This window comes from Nothoprocta perdicaria, unplaced genomic scaffold (genome assembly GCF_003342845.1).
Source record: "Nothoprocta perdicaria isolate Ctin4 unplaced genomic scaffold, notPer1 scaffold_180, whole genome shotgun sequence".
NCBI lineage: Eukaryota > Metazoa > Chordata > Aves > Tinamiformes > Tinamidae > Nothoprocta > Nothoprocta perdicaria.
Window position 1 is genome coordinate 672,996 of NW_020454983.1, and position 21,679 is coordinate 694,674.

The following is a 21,679-nucleotide window of genomic DNA, read 5'->3' on the forward strand; positions in this document are numbered from 1 at the left end:
AGGCCAGGCTGTCTCCAGCACGGGCACACCGGAGCAGCCAAGGTCCTGGGAGCAGAGCTGCCTCCTGCAGCAGGGGATGGGTTTCCCTAGTGCATAAAAAATTCCACGTGGATAAAGCAGCGCTTGGCAGACGTGAATAATGGATGGCGGGCAGCGAGCAGCGGCCACGAGCGGGCGGGCGCCGCGCCGAGGCTCAGGGCGATGGGCGGCCAGGCCCAGGGCTTCCAGAGTCACTTTTACAGCCCAGGTATTAGGATGCCTCAAACCCGACGTTATGACACCAAAATAAAACCCTCTGCAACCAAATTGGTCTGTTYCAATGCAGTAATGAAATTTAAAAGCTTCTTGCTAGGCAGGGTGGCGGGAAGACCCTCAAGACCTCAGACAAAAGTGGTGCCCATGCTAAACCTCCTTGCTAAGCCAACTAAACAGATTTTTTTAATTGGCTTCAGACTGGTTAAAGGCAAAGCAGCAGAGGTGGGGAGTGCAAAATAGCTCCACAAATGAATGAAACAAGTCTAATAGATTTTATAAATTACAGGCAGCAGCAAAGATTAAAAGACCCTGATCTGTCCCCTGTGTTTTGTCCTCATTTCACCTTCCCACAAGTGTAGCACTTGCCTAGCAATATTTCCATAAAATCACAACCACCAACTATGGTTCAAACATGAATACGGAGTCAAACATGAATACGGAGGAGAGAAAACTGTAAAAAAAGGCAAAAGAAAGAGCTCCATCCCGCTGTCACGTTTCTCGTGACTAGGAGCAGCCCGTGCAAAGGGAGCCCGGCGGGACACGGCACCCCCACCGGGACTTGGGGGGCAGCCTGCGTCTCCACAGCCCTACACGTTGGTCTCCCGAGAGCCGAGGAGTACCAGCCCAGACACACTTGCAGTTAAATACAGCTACCATAAAATCCCCAGAGCTTCACACGCCACTCAAACGTGTTCTGCCCTGTCCCCACTAAATGTACTATAAATATACAGGCTTCATAGCAAGTTTGCCTTTCCAATAGGCAAGGGAAAAGCCTTAATGACTCAACAGCGTTTTAAGTGGGCAGAAGTGTTCTTTTATGTCTCATTACTAGTTTCTTTTCAAATATTAACTGTACTCCAGCRAGAGGGTTTTTGTATCTGCAAGCAGGTACTAGCAGCCTGTTGGAATAAGCACCCTGCAGTGCGTTTGTTCATAAAACCACACTAAACCATCTTCTGGGAACAACTCCACTGGTGCAGGTGCCCGTGTATACACGTATCCCAGACACACAGAACATTTCACACCGCCTCTTTGCTCAGGCGAGGTGCAGGGCTGCGAGACGGTGTTCGTTCATTTCTGCAGTGCCTTATGTGACCAGGACCAGAGGCGCTTAGTTGGCCATCTCTGCATGGTGCTCCATTGCGAGCCCTAGGAATGCCCTAAAACAGCACCCCAACTGCAGACCAACCCCATTCATCTGCACGTCARTGACTTAGACCTGAGGAGTATTTTGGCCTAATGGCATCTGGTATCACTTCTTAACCTTCTTTTCCAAACTGAATGGCATCTGGAGATAAAGTGCATTGGGCAACGAACCTCTTCGCTTCCTCCCTGCCCCCAAATCTTTGAAAGCTGATCCTCAGTCCTCTGCGGGATATTTGGTCTCCTATCTTTATTTTAAGATATTTCAAGGCATCCTCGACATATTAAAATCTCCTATTGGTGGCGTTTTCTTTCAGATTACCTCATCACTTAGCACTGAAACATTTGGAATAAAACCTCCTCGTGCTTTTGTAGCGTTCCCCTTGCCTGGCTAAAAGAGGACACTACCACTTCTTATTCTGGTTCCTCATTAAAAGGAGAACTTTTTTTTTTTTGAAAACTCAACAACTATGAGAGTGCATTTGCAACCCCCGTAGGACAAAAGTTGGTTAAACTAACTCACCRTGTTATTTTCTTCAAGCAGGCAGAAGCTAGTGGCATGCTGCAATACAGCATTCCCATCACGGCAGCAAATGCTCTCTGCTTTGTGCTGTTCCAGCAGCTGYGGCCCATCTATTTGTTTTATTTGGCCTTTTGAACATCTGCATAACTCGCATTCTTCAGATACTCGGTTACTTCTTTCTCGGGATGTGGGGGTGGGAGGAAAACAGAGCCCGAGAGTTTACCCAGGTTCAAAATTCACCATACCTGAAGCCGGACACAGAGGTTAATGYGCTTTAGAAAATTTCTCTCCATGGGGAAAATAGGAAAAAAAATGCATTTTTTAAAAATACATATTTTAAACCATTACTCATTATAACTACAYATTGCAAAATCGCCGGGCAGAACCCCACCAACCATGCACAGCTCCAAAAACCACTAATTCAGCCAACTCCGACAGCTTAACAGAATTGAGAGTCATGATGGCTCAGTCTAGTCAGAACTTTCTATGAATACCTAGAAGAGGAACCAAGCGATCATCTCCGACCAGAAGGCTGCCAGTTACAGGAACCAAGTCCCTTGGCACAGCTGACAGCAAGAGAGCATAAGATACACAGGGTCTTGCCCCAGACACTCTTTACAGCCATCACATGCATCTGTTAGGTGGACACTAGGGCAAGAAAAGACACCTAGAATTACCTGCTTTATGTTTTGTCAGCTACTAAACCCGCTTGGCTTCACTGCTTGCTCAAAAAGCAGRTGACAAGAAAAGCAAGAGTGCAGATTTGCAAAACCCGTGATGCACAAAGCTGAGCAGTGAGAGTCTGCAAGATAAAAATTTTGCTACTGCCATCTGCCTCAGCATACAAAGTACTATAACATCAAATGGCACTGAATACGTGCGGCCATCGTGATGAAAAACAAAGATACTCTCAMCTTTAAGTCTGTGGAACTCTCTAAAGGAAGATGCAAATGTAAAAACCACAGACCTAATTTTTTAGCCACCATAAACAAGCACCAAGTTTCAGTTGATCCGCATCCATGTATATGTTTTATCTTACCACCTCAAGTAATAAGTGTTTACTAAACCTTACTTGGGAGTAGTAAGGGGACTATAAGAAAAGCCTGGAACAAGGGCAGGCAATTCTTCAGAAAGAATATCAGGAAGGCTGCAGAAATAAAGAAACTGAACTAAGATCACAGTTGACATTCTCAAAAACCTTGGAAGTAATCATGCCTAAACCACACATCAAGCTAAAAGCATGCAGAAACGCTGTATTTTCCACTATGACCCCATCTCACTCAATACTTATGTAAAATCAGGCTTTCAAAATAAGCTCAAGCTTTTCCCAAGTTAGAGCCTTCTCAGGTTAGAAGCTGTCTGGACTTTCTATACATTGCAAAATTCATATTAAAAAACAAAAACTACTGGACTTGGAATAAGAAACCTAACAGTGGCAGGTTGGACTGTCAGTGAACGAAGTGAAAGACACTTCCTTGCTCTGCCAAATGACATTCAATGTAAATCTGCAGAAGCTTTCACATCCATGAAAGCTTATCTTTTTTCCAGCTACACCAGTTGATCTAATAAGAGATACTATCTGCATTTASACATCTTCTCCTGTCCATTAAGCATAAATCCCTGTACATACACATTTATACACTAAACAATTGGTTTAGTTTTCTGAAGCAGAAGATCATGAAACCAATGCTTTTCCTACAGGGAAAAAACAAAAAAAAAGTAAATTATTTCTGACTTTTTTCCTCACATTTCTTTGAGGAACAAGCACAGCTCCCAAAAGATGACAGAGAGTGGAGGGAAGCATTACAACTGCTCCTGTCTCTTTCCATCTGGCAAGAAGGTAATGCTTTCGTAAACATCCCATTTCATTTCCTACAGCCACAGGGGACTTCGAAGGAATTTGAGGGAAACTTTGAGATGCTCCTGAAAACCATCAATAATTGCAACATTCTTCTGGTTTCCATTCTTGCAACTAGCCTCGTTCTGTCCCCAGGAAGGGCATTTATGTGCATGTATATGAAGTTMGGCATTTCCAAAAGCATTTTATAACCCCACCTGCACAGCTCCACAAACGTAAGCTGGAAGGACTCCTGGTGGAGCTCGGGTCCAAGCTCTGATTCCCGGCCTCGAGAGCASGTCAGGAGGAGCTGGGGAAGTAAAACCTGATGTAACAACCCCCAAGTGACTAAGGAAACAGCAACCGCAGGTGAACTGCTTGACATTTCCTGCATTTCTATAYGAAGAAAGTACTACCAGGTCTCTATCTTGGAGAGAGGAAGGAAGAGAGGTTCTTAGGAAAAGGAGGGGGGAAACCAAACAAAAGCCCAGAAGGATATTTGGCTGCAGAACCACTTGACTCATATTCTTTGGAAGCAACTCCCAGAGTTTCCAGGGAGCTGCTGCTGCCTTCGCACTGAAAATGCCAGTCCCAGGTTAACTCCCATGTAAAACGTGCAAGATGCTTCCAGCCTTCTCTTCAGCTACCAGCACTAAAACTACTCATGTGCTCTGCAATACACAACACCTGCTTCTTTTTCAGTCCAGCTCTGCTCCTCCATGGGTGAGGCTTTGGTATGTGAATGTTATAAAGGATTTTGATTCAGTTAGTTGTGTTTTCTCTACCTCTCTTAGCCTGAATAACAATCTGCAAAATGTTCTCCACATAATTTAAGCCATTCCTCTCCACATCTTTGGGGAAAGCACCTACTGAGCTTTGGTCAAGCAGGGGCACAAAGCAGTTTGGTGAAGATCACACTTCCATAGCCCCTGATTTTGCAGCTATCGTTGTCTTGTTTCGGCAGAAAATTGGGCTTGAAAGTGCAATAAAAAGAAATCTATTAACATTTTACTCYGTTTAATGGTTGTGCTACATCAGATACTTGTGAATATATTCCAGAGGACAGAGACCTGCCTTTTAGACCGCTGCTACCAAGCAGTTACATTTTAACAGCCCCATTACCCAGCACGACTTGTAGAGTCATGACTTACCTTCCTCAGGTGCAACCCGCTTGCACAACAACAAAGTGTGAGCGAGCAAGAGGCAGACAAGCAAAGAGGCATCTCCGGGCATCTGCGAGGGGGTCTGAAACACCGCACGAGGCCAGCACGTCCTCTGGGYGCCAGCAACCCCCGCCGCGCGCACACCCAGAGCTGCTGTGCTGGTAAGCACGTCCACCACTAAAAATACAGACAAATATTGCTCACTGAAGGATGTGCACTGCTCAAATGTAACAAGTAAGAGCAGGCAGGGAGCTCTGCTCCAGATAAAGCTTTTTGTAAAACACCAACTGTAAGGCATAAAAATGGTGAGTCTTTTTGCACACTGAATTTAAAGGAGGATCTGCTCCCTGCAGAAGGGCTGAATCCCTGTTTTTCTGATCTAAACCCTCGCCAGCCCGCAGAAAGCACCACTTGCTCTCCCTAAGAAACATCCCCCCTAACACAGATAGCCCGAGCTCTGCAGCGAGGCTCCGTTTGCAAGGCAAAGCAGTGCAAAACCAGGAGTTAATTGCCTGTGCAAACATCCGAGGGCAGCGCTTACGTCAGGCGCGGGACACGGCGTACCGGCGCGGCGCCCGCTCGCAGGCCGAGCGGCGGCGCTGCCAATTAGCGCTCCGCAAACACGCACCCGAGCGGCGCCAGCTTCCGCGTTCCCCGCCACCCCCTGGCACGGCCTGGGAGCTGCCGGCATCAGCGGGATGCGCGGGAGCGGCCCGCGGCCCCAGGAGCAACGCACGGGACACGGCGGGCGAGCACCCGGCAAGGGCACCCAGGAGGGAGCCGCACTGACAGGGCTGGGGTGGAAGCGAGCATTCCTCAATTACCTCTCCAAAAAACCCCACAGATTTCCGCACTGTTCCAACTTCCAGCCCTTTTTGGAAAATACACCTATTTTTCACACACCTAACTGCTCGGTAAGTACACACACACACCTGCCCGTGCCCCTTTTGGGAGGGCTGCAGCTCAGCTCAGCTCGCTCAGAGGGCAGCAGCTCTCCTGCACACACAGGAGAGTTACATCCCATCAAGAACTCAGCTTCCAAAATTCCTTTAAGTCACGTAATTTATGTTAAATAAATTGCAATTTTGATAATAAGACAGTGAAAATAAGTCTAGTCTTGTAAGCTGTGTGGGTGTACAGTTATGCTTATAGGAGTTAGGAATTCGTGCTACTTGAAAGCGTGCGTTCAAGCCTGCTTTGGGGGATATCGACGCTCTCCACGGGCACGCTCTGCTTCCACATTTAGGGAAGGCATCACCAAATCACATGTGCAAAGCCGGGGAAACCTTTGCRAGGTGTTTCCCTTTGGGAGGAGCACCCAAACAGTGCAGCTAATTCCCTGGTGCTGTCCCAGGGGAGAGCTGAAGGGYGGCCCGGGGGGTCCCGAGGCGCCGCCGGCCTCGCGAGCGCTCCCGACAGCAGCGGCTCCTCATGGACTCCCTCGCAGGCAGGGAATCCATGCACCATGCATTTCCTGCACCGAGGAAATCCACGCATTTCCTGCACCGAGGGGCTGGAAACCTGCACACCTGCAGCACGGGGGGAAGGCCCTTGAGGGGCCTTTTCCTTTGATACCTTTTCCCCAACAGAACCAGATCTGTTCCCATGCCCTTTTGGGCATCTGCAGCACTGGGCACCAAGGGCCACGTTCAACCAACGCCTACGCAGGAGAAGGGATTTTAAAGCTTCATTTCTGGTGCGTGTCCTCCAGATTACAGAAGCCTCAGTATCAGTAGCGTAACCATAAGTGCATTAGGTTTAAGTGGAGAAAAAAAGGGGGAGAGGGGCAGAGGGAAAGAAAGAAAGAGGTGAGCAGTGCTTGGAATACAAATGACTTTGAATGCACCGCTACAGAATCCAAATAAAAGGCTGCAAATACACAGGGTAACTGTACTCAATTAATTATTAAAGCTGTTTAAGAAATGGGAAGGCCATACGGGGAGAAATAATTCACAGGAATAATACAGGTCTTGTAAGCAGCAACGTCTGCTTCACTCCACTGCACTTCCTTCAGCTCCCTCTAACGCTACTTAGAAAGGTTATCTTTAAATCAGGTTTCAATACTTTCAAATTGTATACATAAAAATATCCAGCTTCACAGATTATACTGCAGCATCTTTTAAATAGTTGGAGGTTTTTATTATTCTCTTCCAGTACACACATGGGAAAACACATTGCTGTGTTTTACCTTACATTTCTGTGTACATAATCTTTATTTTCTGTGACAGTACTTTGAAACCTCCCTCTCCTCCTCCACACAGCACATACGTTAGACCTATCCAGTTTTATCAAGCACGCTTGAATTCCCATGAAACAACTTAAAAAACAAAAAAACAGTTGTACCCATGTACCAAATCCTACTACTACTTCTACAAAAGGTTTGAAGAGAAACAAAAGACTTGAGCTGCTTCTTGCAAGTAAAACRTATTGGCAGCCTTCAGTTCGCGGCTAGAAGCAGAAGGGTCTGTTCCCTTGGAGAAACATGTGCTCAAGGACACAAAGCACAACAAATAGAATGGATCTGGGAGCAGCGCGGGATGCAGCCCCGTCACCGCTCCGTGCCCTCCTCCGTCCCTCGCTCCCGGCGCTCCGGTTTGCGGAGCGGAGCTCACCACGGCTCAGCAGGGACCAGACGCAGGCGCCGGGTGGGAACTACAGCAGGGCAGCGGACACCAGGAGAGCCCAGCTCCGTTTCCAGCTGCGCCACTCACTTGCCAGGCGACTGCAGGGAAATAACGCGGCCTTTCCGTGCATCCATGTGTTCAGCTAGAAATGTAGCGCTGACATGGAATCATGTCCTGTCATAACTGAATCTCAAAGAAATTTCCTATCCCTTCCAAAAGGAGGAGTGCCCACAAAAGTGTCCCCTCCACCTGTGGATGCCTTAAGAAAAAGATACAGGAATGATTGATGCTTGTGGTGCTCTCATCACAGGTCAAGTTGTCCTTGGACAAAATGTCTTTCTCTCTCAAACCTCCTTATCACCAACACTTTCCATAAGGATTCACCTGCATTAGGAATAAGGGAGCTGAACATACTAAACCTCTCCCAAGGGAGGTTCACCAGATTGAAGGCAAATCTCCCCGTTAGGAAACCTCATGGATCAATCCCTTTCCCTCTACAAATGCTTCCTTAAATACATCTTTTTTTCCTTTTCACCTGAGGCATTTTTGTCAAATGAGAAAAAAAGTCTGACCCTTAGACGGTGGAGACAGTGACAGTAACTGATGTTAAGGCATCAGGAAGCATCTATCACAAAAGGGATGTCATCAGAAACGCTTCTTTTGGGTTTGTTGACAAGAGGCTAGACATGAAGATAGATAGTGCACCTCCAATAGCACTTGCGTTAGTTTTCAATTTATACCTGAAGCACTAGGCACAGAGGTTTACTGTATGGAAGCCTGTTCAGGAAGGTGTCACACTAACTCAGGCTAAAGGAAGGGCAAAAACAACTGCAAGATGTTCAGTGACACGTTATTGACACGCAGCACGAGGCAAGCTACAAGCAACCAGGCAGCCCTGAACACACGGGATCGATGTCTGCAAGGCACAATCACCGGTTTCAGAACGCTTGCGCTGCCAAGCAAATCCAAACTGGATTCTGCAGGCAACACGTGTGACTATCCCCGCTGCTTTTAGCGCTGCGGCTGCACAGCCTGCACGAAGGGGCCTCCGTGGGCACGGAGCGGAGCTCCCGGGCCGGGCACGGCCACGCGGAGGGATGCGATCGCTCCCGGTCACGCCACTCAGATGCATTGATCACCTGCTGTGTTTGCTCCGGGCACAACCACAGGCTTTGTGCCCTTATCCTGGGAGGGTTTTCCCTTGCTCAGCACGGTTACCATTCCAGTGCCAACGCGGGCAGGTTGTTTCCCTGGAACTGGGCTGTCGTCTTCTTGAAGCCTGCAGTTTTACAGGCCTGGTGAATGCTCTCCATATAATCCTTACTAACTATCAACAGAAATACTTGGGGGTGTCTCCCCAGGACACACAAGGCTGTCAGCCCGGCCCGGCCACCAGCTTGCAAGGGGTTTGCCTGCAAGGGGACTTTTACGAGCCAGTTACTCATCCCAGTTGTACTCTAGAAAGGATCTTCACACGGGGTCATAAAAGAAGGTAATTTCCAGACAAAATAAGGAAGTTAAAAGTAATTTAATTTAGCCCAGAGTAATTCATTTTTTTAATTTCACAAAGGCAGCTTCCCTCTTTATAAGTGTGCACTCTATTTGTTCTTCACTTAATTTATAACATTTTAGGTATTTTCCTATTACAACCCTGCATTATTACGCACATCACAGCAAGTTCTCCGACGGTTTCAGCTATTCATGAGACACGTTCTTGAGAGCACCAAAGCACACAGACACCCTGTTGATGGCAGAAGATCACTTGAACGCAGGCACGACGTGCTTGGTATTTGGTTTGACAGCTAGAGACACATTGGTTGGACCCTCTGCCCAAATAAACACACGGTACCTACCTCCAAGGCCACAGCAGCCCGTGCTGGTCACGGCACGGCAAAGCGCCCCACAGAGCGGGCAGCAAGGAGGGCACCCTGCTCCAAAGCGCACCCCACTTCCCCGCGGGAATACGCAGACAGGGGTCATCTACCTCTCACCGCCGCTGGGATCACCAGCGTGGAATCAAACAGCATGCAAGGAAGAAAGAGCCAAGGAAATCAGCCGGGTTGCTAGGAAGGAGAGAGAAAACACTATCGGTGCTGCATACGACTCATTTGTGTCTCCAGAATAAAATACAGCTTTAAATGAAGCACAAACAGCAATCCCATTAAAAAGCCTTGCTTTCTACGAGAGGGAAGAACTCTCTCCCAAGCCAAACTCCTCGTGCTGCACATGAATAAAAACAGCTTCTGCTACTGTATTTCCCTACAGATTTTATAGTTGCATATTTCCGCCAGGATTTAGATTTTTACCAGCAAAAAACTTATGCTGCCATTCTTCAGCCAGGCACCCGCAGCCTGAAAAAATATCATAGCTGCTCATATTGCTGGCAAACAGCAACTCCCTCCATGTATCAAATTTGTAACTCTCTTCAATGGGTTTTATGAATATTACAAATATTCAAAGACGTTTGGGAAGTGAAAAGCAAAAACCCCACTTTTCTTTTCTCCCTGCTCTTCAGAAGTAGAAATATCCCTTCTTTAGCAAGGCGGTCCGTGGAAGGGACAGAGATCATTGGGTCCAAGGTTGCAACAAACGTTAATCTAGAGTAATCCCTAGGTAGGAAGCTACCAAAATAACCAGAAATTTTGTAGTGGCGGCACAAGAAGTTTAAGAAGATTAAGAGGGGAAAAACACACACAATGAAGAAAAAAAATAATTTTAAAAAAGCTTGCTTGGTTTACAAAGCAGAAGCTCTAAGCTCGGCCCGTGCAGACATCGCTGTGCGTGGAGGACAGGCACCATGAGGTGGTCTGGCCTGCATCACGCCGTGGTGGGGCAGGGGACGCAGCTCCCGCGGCTTCCCGGGCCACGAGCCGCATCCATGAGCAGCTTCTGAACACACAGGTGACCTTAAAAACACCAGATAGGGGCAGCTCCCCTTCCGCAGGCAGGTTGGGGGGATTTAAGTCCTTCCCAGAGCAAAACACAACTGAAAACCCTACACCGCAACCGTCGCGAAACAACAATCTGAAAAATATCAAATGCTTCATGAGAAACAACTGAGCACAGGCCCACGGTTAACGTGATTAAGCATGGAAGAGCCTTAAGCAGTGGTAAAGTCCTTATCGAGCAGAGGGAACGGTACGGCTTTACCAACCGAGAGCTTGGGAAAAACATATTAGGCTCTTGTTAAGTGCAGTATAGCTTTGACAGGCACCTTACATTTACTGAATTTACGTTTTACTGCATACGGTTACTTACTGAATGAGAAATCCTAGCCCAAAATTGTCTCAAAGGATTTTGGAAAAAAAAAAAAAAAAGAAAAAACAAAACATGAAACAAATACCGTGTTGAAGTGTTCTTCAAAGCCTCAAAGCTATGAACTTGATTTATATATGAAAGGGGAAATACAAACAAACAGGGTAAGCCTCCCACTGACAGATAAGTTATTACAGACACACTGCTTAACACACCACAGTGTCACCCACCTGAAACGTGAGCTGGCAGCACTATCACCTTTCCTTTGGAGATGGTTGGGATTGACACGAACATGACAGAAAGGGGAAAAATAATGAGAAAACACAAGTCTTTCAGAACGGGAGCAAAACCATCCTTCTGCATGCCCTGATCACGAGCGAACTCCCCTCCTGCTCCGTCTCGGCACAGGGACGGCTGCTCCTTCAGGAGCAAGAGTCAGAAACAACCTCTGCACCAATTTGGGCTCGGAGGGCTCAACCACATTGGTGTCCCCATCGCAGGGCACATCCATCGACCACACGGGCCTCCATCGGCAGGGCAGCTGCCCAGGTGGAGCGTGGTCGTTCCAGCGGAGCGTGGTCGTTCCTCAGGAATGGTGCCACCAAGCGAACGCTGGCATGGCCGCCCTCCACAGACAGCAGAGCTGCTGCTGCGGGGAGCGCCGGCCTCTCGCCAAGGGGGAAAGGAGATCCAAACACTGCACCCGGCCCCTGAGCGACACCAACACAACTGGGCTTTTTAACATTAAGATACATATACGCCCCTATCCAAGCAGCTCCCGGTGCTCCCAAGACCACAGCGCCTACGGTTGCATTGTACAGATCCTGCGACAAATGGTGTGTCTTGAAGTGGCAAGGTGGATGTGGATTGCACGCAGACCACATCAGACAACTACAAAATCTAATTGCTTGCAAGTGCTAAAAGGTGACGCTGCACCTCAACTCTCACCCATGGCATCTTGGCACTTCGGCCCACCACTGAAAAGGTCTGGAGCGGTGAAGAGCCACCATTCATCTCTGACCCTGCACAAAATGTGCCACAACTTGGGGGCTGGAGTTCCAGCTGCTTCCCCTCCTCCTCACCAGTGCTACAACCAACCATGAGACCACAAAGCCCYCCCACCACAGGAGACATATAGGTAAAGAAAGAATAAAGATCTACCATATCAGATATCACGCTTCAACTTGGCTTCTCCAGAATTAACTGACTATTTTCATCAGAGCTGATATTTGGACAGAGATTCAGTTTGCAGCACAACAGCCACATTATGTATTTTTCCCCAGAGACACGAGAGTGCTTCTCACCTTGCAGCTTTCCCAGCTGACTGTCCCCCGGACAGGAACGGCATGGGAAGCACAGGAACCTTTGATGTGCATGGGAGGGTTGAAGGCAACGCGAGAGCAACCCACATTAACCAGAAGACTTGTCTACTCTCTATGCAGACGAGCTCCTTCTAACATCGCCCTTTCCCAAAAGGAGCTGAACAGGCAAAACACGTAGGGAGGCAGATAACAACCACCTCTTACCTTTCTGAAGAGGCCGCCGCCAATTAGCACATTCCTGGAGCTTCTAATTCAGGCAAGGAGAAACAAAAAGGAAAAACAAACAAACAAAAAAAAGGAGCAAAGAGCTGTCTTCTTCCTCAGTACACCATCTCCTAAGGGGAGAAAAACAAAACAGAAGAGAAAAGTAAGTATCAGCTTTTGTGTTTTTGGAAGAGGCAGCAGATTACAACTCCTCAGATTAGGTATGAGGCCTCTCTTTCTGCAGCCCCAAAGTATATCTCTCAGCAGAAGCTACCTTGTATTTCCATGTTCTGCCATCACCATATCAAAGAGCACAACACGAAGGCCAAGTCACCTGCTAAGAAAACTGCGGAGGGGTTTGCACAGATACCAGAAGAGGAGCAAGGCTGAAGCTTCCCAGGGGAACGCTCATGCTAACAGCAAAGCCAACTCGCACCCGCTTCGGTGTGATCACCAAAACACATCATGTCTAACARCACAAGGGTGGGCAGAAGACAAAGTTCAACCTGCGTATGGAGCACAGAGGTAGATGCAGGCTTAGAGAGAGTACACATGCGAGCGCTTACAAACTCTTCTCTGCAGGATCATATGTAAAACCAGAAGTAAATGTGACCAGTCACAACTTGCATTTCTTTTTCTTTCCAAAAGATACAACTCGTTCCAGCGGCAAGCTGCTCCAGTCCTCCCTGGAGACGAGCAGAGAGGAAGGCTCCTGCTCTCTTCTCTGCTAGGAATACCTAGGGACACAGAGCTCTCTACCCTTACTTGACCTGCAGCTTCCTGTTTCTGGAAAACGTGAATGCAAGGTCTCAAAACACGGAAAACAYGGGCGCAGGCTATTGCACATTTCCCCACACTCCTCCCTCGGTCGCTGCCCGTCTGCCAACAGCGAGGGCTGCGGACGGGAACGGGTCACACAGCCGGGACAGCGGGAGCCCCCAGGCAGCAGCCGGCACAGGCAGCGCCCTCGGAGGCACCGAGCCCACGGTGCCCGTCCCGACGGTGCCCGTCCCGCCGCCCTCGGCTGCTCCCCRCGGCTCCGGCAGCGCCCATGGAGCCGGCGCCGCTCCTCGGTGATTTTGGAATGGGCCTCTATAGAGAACAGCTAGTGCAACCCCCCGCTCCAGCACCTGGCACAGGGCAGCATCCAGGCAGGTTTTGAGGATATCCAGAGAAGGAGACCCCACMACCTCTCCGGGCGGCCTGTTCCAGGGCTCTGGCACCCTCACAACAACGAATCCCTCCTCTCGTGGAGCTGGAACACTGTGKGTTTCAACCTGCACCCATTACCCTCTGCTGTGCCGTTTCCAGCCCCGCACCCCCGGCTGCTCTAGGCTTTCTCTCCACCTTAACCCCAGTCCTCAAAACGGGTCCAGAGGCGAGACCAGTATCCTGTTCAAAAACCTGCCCTCCCAACTTCCTGCATTGTTTAATGCTGCTGCTTTAACGTCCTGCACCCCTCATTCGCCYGTCCTGTCTCAGTCCCCTTCCCACGAACTCGCACAAAGCAACTTAGCCCCCGTTGCCAGCTCGCCAGCGACCACACTGAGCAGGAAGAGGGAAACGGCCCTCTCTGCAGAGACCCGCACAAGACTGACCCTGGGCGAACTGCTTGTGACACGTGTACCTCCCGGGGCAGCCTGCTGATCGATACGCAGCGAGCAGCCACGCTGCAAAACACAGCCCACGTGAGCCCCCAACCACACGCGCACCCATAAATCAAATGCATCCCGTGCTTTTCTTTTTAATTATTAAATCTAAAGGATGCTTGAGGCTGCATTTTTCTCTACGAAGAGAAAAACCCCACATAAGTCAGGTAAAGTCAGTTAAGAATTGATATATTAGTTGCATTTCAAACGCTTAAGAAATTTGCCTCTTTCATCCTATTGCTGTCAGGGAAAAAACATCTAAAGCAGATGTACAAGATTTAGGGGAAGCTAGGGAATCTTGATTTTTAATCAAACAAAATCAAGAGACGGCACAAAAGGCGGCTAAGTGCAAAAGCCTGGCGTTTATTAACAATATTCTCAGGAAGACAAAAACCTGTCACAAGCATCACTTAGGARTGTAGCTTCAAACCAGACATCGCTTTCCCCAAAGAAAACGAGATTGCTCTGCGCTCAAATCCTCAGGCAACAAAATATAAAGTAAAATGAAGTGAAATTAAGCTTTCCCCAAAASTCAGAATCTAATTGCAGAACCCTAGCTTTAAGTGAAGACGTTATACCTGAGTCTTCACAGGATTTCTGTCAAGACCAGCTGTAACTYGCATAAGGAGCAAGGAGGAGCTCTGTGGGGAAGCAGAGGGGCCTCCCCTCTGCTAGAGGTGGCCTCCCTTACAGACAGCCAACGGCGGAGGCATTTGTTCAACTTATTGCATTTCCTAGCTCTATTTCCCAATGTCAATTGCTTTTATTACAATAGGAACTAGAGAAATTAATTAAATCAGGGCACTGTTGTATAGAACAACTTCCTCCCCCACAACGTTGTTAACATAAGGCAGAAAAGGTTTAAAAATAAACAAATAAGTAAGGAGCCAAGCACAATGCCGCATCATCACACAACTTACAGGACCAAAATAAGCTCTTCCTAAGGTTCTTCAATATACGTTTAACAAATGTCACCTTTTCTTCAGGCAGACTATATACTCTATGGAGCAGAGAGAATTAATAGGAAGCATTATACTGGAGTATCTCCTAAGTATTTATATACAAATAACCAAAAAGGTTATCAAAGAGTTGCTAAAAAGTGCAACCAAAGGACAAAACCGCAGTCCTAGTGAACAAGAGATCATCTATCCTAAGTAATTTTCCCTTTGATTTGCCTAGATCTTAGTCAAACTCATGGGATTTACCCATTAGTAGAAGTTTAAGCATAAGCCTCTTTGTGCTTTACTTGCCTGAAATGCAATTCCTAAACAAGAAGCATAATTATTAAATTATTAAATTGTAATCTCCTTTATTCAGAGACCAAGGTTATTCAATATCCTTCTACCCTTCTATTTAGAAGCGTTTACGCAACTCTTTATTGCAGCTAAATATGCTACACAGATTGCCTCCCCATCTGCCTTCTTTAAAGGCTGTTTTTTAAGAAGGGAAAAGCTTTTCCCAAGATGACGTTTGTCCCATGAAAACCCAAGCGAACCGACGCACCCGTTCGGATGCACACGTTCGCATAAGGAGCCTCCCGAAGCTCCTCACCCCACACGACAGCCCTATAGCAGCCCCTACCTGCAACAGACACCACCAGCAAAGGCACCAGCGAGACGTCCCCATTGCCACCACGCAGCACAGGACACGGGTGAGATCCGAGCTCCGTAAACCAGTACAAGGGGGATGTGGAGCTTCTAGAGAGGCTCCAGCGGAGGAAAACCAAGAGGGTTAAGGGACTGGAGCATCTATCTTGCACAAGGAGAGACCGAGCGAGCTGGGCCTGTTTAGCCTGGAGAAGAGAAGGCTGAGAGGGGATCTTATCAACATGTATAAGTACTTGARGAGAGAATGCAGGGAGGAAGGGGCCAAGCTCTTCTCAGAGGTGGCCAGTGATAGGGCAAGGGGCAATACGTGTAAGTTGAAACACAGCAAGGTCCCTCTCCATGTGAGGAGGAACTTCTTCACTGTGAGGGTGACAGAGCCCTGGGACAGGCTGCCCAGGGAGSCTGTGGAGTCTCCTTCTCCGGAGGTCTTCCAAACTTGYCTGGACGCCATCCTGTGMCCCGTGCTCTGGGTGTTCCTAGGTTGGACCTAGGTTGGACTAGATGATCTCCAAAGGCCCCTTCCAACCTTAATGATTCCGTGATTGTGTGAAATGGCATGCACAGAGGCACCATCTCGGGCAGGGCAGGCGGACGGGCCCCAGTGGCCTCCAGGCTCGGCACCATCGCTCCGGCCAGGTTTCACATGTCTTTTTGCCTTATTCTTAATTAAAAAGAGGGTACGCTGCATGTTGGGTATCAGTATTTTTGCCGCTTGAAACATTTAGCCTATTAAACCTGAGTCTGTAATACGGCGGTTATTTCTTAAAAACATACAGTAAATGCATTAAATTATTGATAGCCATTAAACAGGAAAAAAAAATTTAAACAGCTCTCAGCTTTTATCAATCATTAATGCAGTTTCCACTTGCATATCTCGCCGGGTTGCTATCGCACAGCGCAGAGCAAAGAGCACAAATCCTGGAGGCATGAATGCATTTTCCCTCGACACGGAATAAAAATCCTCCTGGCAGCGGCAGAGAGGCTGCRACACGAAACGGGGCGGCTGGAGGGAGGCTCCCACCACGGGGCAGCAATGCCAGCAGGGACGATCCGGGCTCCAAGGTCCTTCCCCTTCCCCAGGGATTGTGWGAGAGCCTCAGGAAGGCTCCTCACCACGAACCCCCTCCACGGGCAGCTCTGGTCCCGCGGAAGCAAAGCCAGGATGTGAGAAGATAACGAGAGAGAAAGAATAGAAAGAATCATCATCTGCTCCCCAAATCTGCATCCGATCCATTTTTTTTTCTTTTTTCCTGAAAGCGTTTCAAGAACGCACTGAACTCAGCAACTCTAATACCAATAATAAYGCCAAATGTTGATACCAAAGTAGCCAGGAAAAGCTGCTACCATTGGAAAACATTCTGTAGCCTGCTTGTTGATAGTCAAGTATGTTACAAAATATAAAGATGTTTGTTTCCAACCATCATTAGTGCAAATCTACACCATGAAGTAGTAGTAATAATAATAATAAAAAAAAAAATCATTTTAAGGACGTGCTTGTATCTCATTACACGAAGCCTCAAGGAAGGCAACACCATGTTTAGAGTGAGTGTTTTGTGTAACAACACAAGGGCCGTTACATCACTGCACTGATTTCACAACGCAGCAACAAACCAAGCCGTTCACAGCCAGCTTCAGTGCAACACTAATGCTCACCTGCACRCAGGAGCCCTCGCGGACGTTGCAACGTCGCACCCACCACCCCGGGAGCCACGCGCTGCCTCCGACCCCTTCGTCATGCCAGTAGGAAGGTCATTTCAATGGGAAGGTCATTTCAATCGCTCCCCAAAGACCTGCTCTGCATCCCAGGGGTCCGGCAGCCTTAAAAGTTCAGAGATGTCCAAATGGGAAGGTTAAGCCCTGTACCTGCTGGGGTCATCACTCTCTTTTCCCTACATTGCATAGGGGTTTTCAGGTATTCAATATGCTGAAACTTCACATGGTTTTGTAACTAATTTCTGGTGACAAGACATTCAATGTCACGAATTTAGGCAGAAATCAAAGCGYCCTGGCTCCGTGGCAGCCGCTCGGCAAAGCCCGAGCCGAGGGATTATCTGATTCAGGTCTGCTCAAGTGGCCAACTCCTTCAGCGATCGATACTCATCAACAGGCTAAGGCCGTGTAAGAGGAGTCAGGCAGGATCGGAATYCTTCCTGTCGCAGCAAGCGCCCTCCGATACAGGCACCTCTCGCTGCAATCCCAGAAAATCAATTTTACTTAGGATTTAAAACCTCTCCCTCTTCCAAATGCCAAAACACAAAAGCTACCTTTTAAATGGAAGTCTAAGAGAACAAAAAGAAAAAAGAAAGGCAGCAATTTTGGTCTAATATATCTAAAATAATCTATTTGTTACTTCAGACTTCAGAGGCACAAAAACTCATCAGCATGAGCATGTGGGACAGGGATTAAAATGGGAATAACACATACTGCTGCAGAGGCAGGCCCATCCTTGCACACAACTTTTGTGAAGCAAGTGAGGAATTTTACTCTTTCCTATTGTTTTTATTTCCGAGGGTGAGGGGAAGGGCCTGCCCATTGSTGCCTGCCAGTCGGCGCTGGAAACGCTCCCGATCCCAGCTCCTCACCTGCTCCCGGGTCGCTGCAGGCTGGGGCTCAGGAGGACACAGGCTGGTGGGCGCASACCGGAGCTGGGGAGCGCCCCGTCACGGCGCCCGGCTGCGGTAGCCGCAGGTTTTTAAGGTATGTGTGGGTTCAGCCCCTCACGTTTCGTTTTGAGCTTACCGTGCGAATACCTGAGCCTCGGCCACGCCGCGCCAAAAAAGCACTTGCAGGAACCAGCCCGAGAAGCTTCTGGTGAACACGGGCATGGTTTTACTCACAGGGTTCAAGCAAGCACTCAAAGGGAATGTGGAGGAACAGGAGGTTAACTTGGAGACTGCTGGACAACGTTTTTCTTACAAGAARTGAGCAGACCCTGCCAATTCAGCGTACAGTGATGTACCAAGCGCACAGCTAATCTAAAGCCACGACAAACACTGCTCCTGCAGTGAGCGTTTGACACCAGCACTCGGTCACCTCATTCTCACGGCTCGTTCCCGCCTTCCTGGCACCTCGGCTGGCCTTGCTGGGGAGGACACTCAAAACGCTGGCACCCCCAGCACACAGCTGGGCCCCACTGGTCCCCATCCAAAACCAAAACGAGCACCTGCCTCTCACTCCAGCACCAGCAGCCTCCGTCGGCAAAACCCTTTTATTCAGSACAGGAACATGCAAAAACTTAAGTCTTCTGTGTATGCAGAAACAAGAGAAGTGGGAACTCGCAGTGGAAATTACTCGAGGTACCCTGGTAATGACAAAGTCAAGAGGATTTTCCCCTTATGCCAAATTCCAGCCTCACACGTGCTACCAGCTCTGCGCTCGCCCAGCAACTTGAGGGCAGTGTGAGCTGCCTCGACTGCTGCCTTCTTTTTTAATTTATATATGGGATGAAATATTTCCTTGACTAAACTTCCAGAAAAAGTGCCCCAGAAGATGATGCAACTTGGCAGCGTTCTGGGAGACCCCCCTCAAACGTCTAACCAAACCAAAACCCCACAACTTCAATCAGTAGAGCTTTGTTGTCCTTCTCACAAATGCCTCCATCTATCCAGCAAATTACAACCAATTAAGTCTTTTGCAAGAAAAGTTTTTGTTTATAGGACTGCTGAAGAAAAAGAGCTACAAGGCATTACTCCAAATATATTAAAGTAATTAGTTCATCCACAAACACCACTGGAAATTGCCTTGGGTTTCTCCAAAGGACTTCAAGTTTTGTTGCTGTGTGTAATTGTAGCAATCAGAAGATCCCAACCAGGTACTGCAAGGAGTAAGTTGGCTAAAATGGGTAAGATTCAAGGATTTCRGATTACGGCATGCCTTTTTGCAATTCCTAGGTTCTTTGCATTTCATGCTCAAAACACAGCTGTAGATTTTCAGCTGCGCCTTCTTAATTAGTCTTAATTGTTAACAGTGTTTTGGCTGTTTATTTCAGGGGCCCGGGCAGCGAGTGCCAAGGGCAGGTTCCCATCCCACACAGCACCATTCCCAGCGGGAAGGCAGCGAGATCGGGAACCCTAAAAATAAACACTTGACATGAGCACCCCAAACCTTCAGTCCTGGGCTGCACTGACAGTACTCAAGACTACAGGGCCGTTCCAGGCACTGCAGCTTTTTGCTSAAGTGCAACAATAGCTAATAGCTAAAACCAATTAAAATAAAATTTTTAAAAAATCAGTGTCTAAATTTTTTTAAAGAGTAATGCTACTAAGTGGACCAAGCAGTAGCCTTTCTGCTGTGAGGCTTTCTTAGCTTTCGACTTTCTGCCAGATGGATTCAGCAGTATGTTTTTCTCCTGAAAAGTTCTCTCTGAAGGTTAAAGCAAGCTCGACAATAATAGTCAGATGGCACTTATTTGCACCACAAACTCCGCTGCAAAGCATCAATATTTATTAGATATAAAACTGAAGTCCTCTTGAAAGTTGTAACAAGTTATATAAATTAATCTTACTTAAGATACTCATCAACATATTTTCTAACTTGACTATAATTAAAACAGCATTCACCAAGTACCCCCTGTCACAGTCAGCAGCTGTTGGCACTCAGCTCTCTCCACCTTMATCTTGTATTTGGTTGTGCTAACAAAACAAACGTTCTAGCTTCTCTTCTCACACTTAAGCTTCAAGGCAAAACTGCTTCAAGATTTTAAGAAAAAAATATTATTACTTGCTATTACTATATTTGTGAAAGCAGCACAGATCTGAGGAAAACAAGGCACCTTGAGCGCAAAACGCGCTGCCAGGTTTTCCAGTGACGCGTTTGCAAAGTGTTTCCAGCTCAGTCCCCGGTCCCCAAGCCCCAAGGAGCCTCCTGCCCTGTCACCAAAGGCGTTCCCGGGCCAGGAGGCTCCTCGTGGGACGGAGCTCGYGGTGACCCCCTGTCCCGCGGCCGATGCCATTGGAACACACGGGCAGCTATATGATTCCCCTGATACATTCCTTCAAATACACTAGATGTATTTACATACAGCTTTTCTACCACGTTTTTCTTAAAACATTGTATATAGGAGGATGTGTAGCTTCTGGAGAGCAACAGTTGAACTGTTTGGGGCCAGAAAACTCAATTGCACAATTGGAACGTCCAAGAAGTACCAACCTTCTGTCAAGAATGAGCAGTTAGCAGTGTTTCTCATTCCTGAAATATCTGAAGAAAAACAAAGGCTACATTCCAAGAAAAGTAAATAAACGATATATTTTTGAGCAAGCAAGACAAAGGTAATTTCATCTTCCTGCAGATGTTTTGTTTCTTGGAGAAACTGGAAGTTTTAAAAGCTCCATCTCTTCTTTTTTTTTTTTTTTGCTACTTCTTTGTCTTTCCATCTCAAGGAGATATGAAAACCCATTGTAATTCAAGGCTAATTCAGTCCCTAATTAGTTGGGAATCTTAATGGCCGTGATCCTGTGCATTAAAACTAATTTTTATCATGTTTGATACTCCACGGATGTATCGTGTTCTTGCTAATCTGGATCAGCACTTTTGGCAAGATTTTAATAGGAGTAAAAGAGCAGAGAGGCAAAAAACTTGAAGGATCTGATCTCCATGTGGCAATGCATGAGACAGCAAACGTGCAGAAACAAAAGGAGCTATGCTTCTTTAGAAGATGGAAGATTTCTTCCGGGAAGAAAACTCGGGACAACAAATTGTGGTCCTTCCAGAATACGCTGCACATGGGGCAGCTTCGACACAGAAAGGGCAGAAATTCTTACCAATACACAACCACAGGACTCTGCMAGAGGCAGGTTTTCTCGGACACTGCCCTTGAGCAGGTACAACGCAAGGGCACAACGGAGGCCTCCTCTGCCGTACGTGGCGTGCAAGGAACTGGGGGCTGCAACGCGCGCGCAGCATGGCCAGGCTCGCAGCCACCACGGGCAGACCCACCACGAGAGGGTTATTATGCACATCACAGAATCCCAAACCCATGGGGCTACATATTCCCATGACTATCACCAGCTGCTACGTGAAAAACGGCTCCAAACACAGTCTAGTCCCAGTGAGTTTGACTTGGGTACGTSTTAAGAGGTCAGGATGTCCTCTGCTGACC

General features: G+C 47.7%; 1 protein-coding gene across 1 annotated transcript in view; it reads right to left on the minus strand.

Annotated features, from left to right (window-relative positions):
- The window catches only part of ZMIZ1 (zinc finger MIZ-type containing 1), a 216,135-nt gene extending 203,691 nt beyond the window's left edge, over window positions 1-12,444 (minus strand). The window contains exon 1 of the mRNA XM_026036589.1: window positions 12,327-12,444. The gene's annotated coding sequence lies outside the window, so the exon portion shown is untranslated. The remainder of the gene's footprint in view (window positions 1-12,326) is intronic.
- Window positions 12,445-21,679: the final 9,235 nt, after the last annotated feature.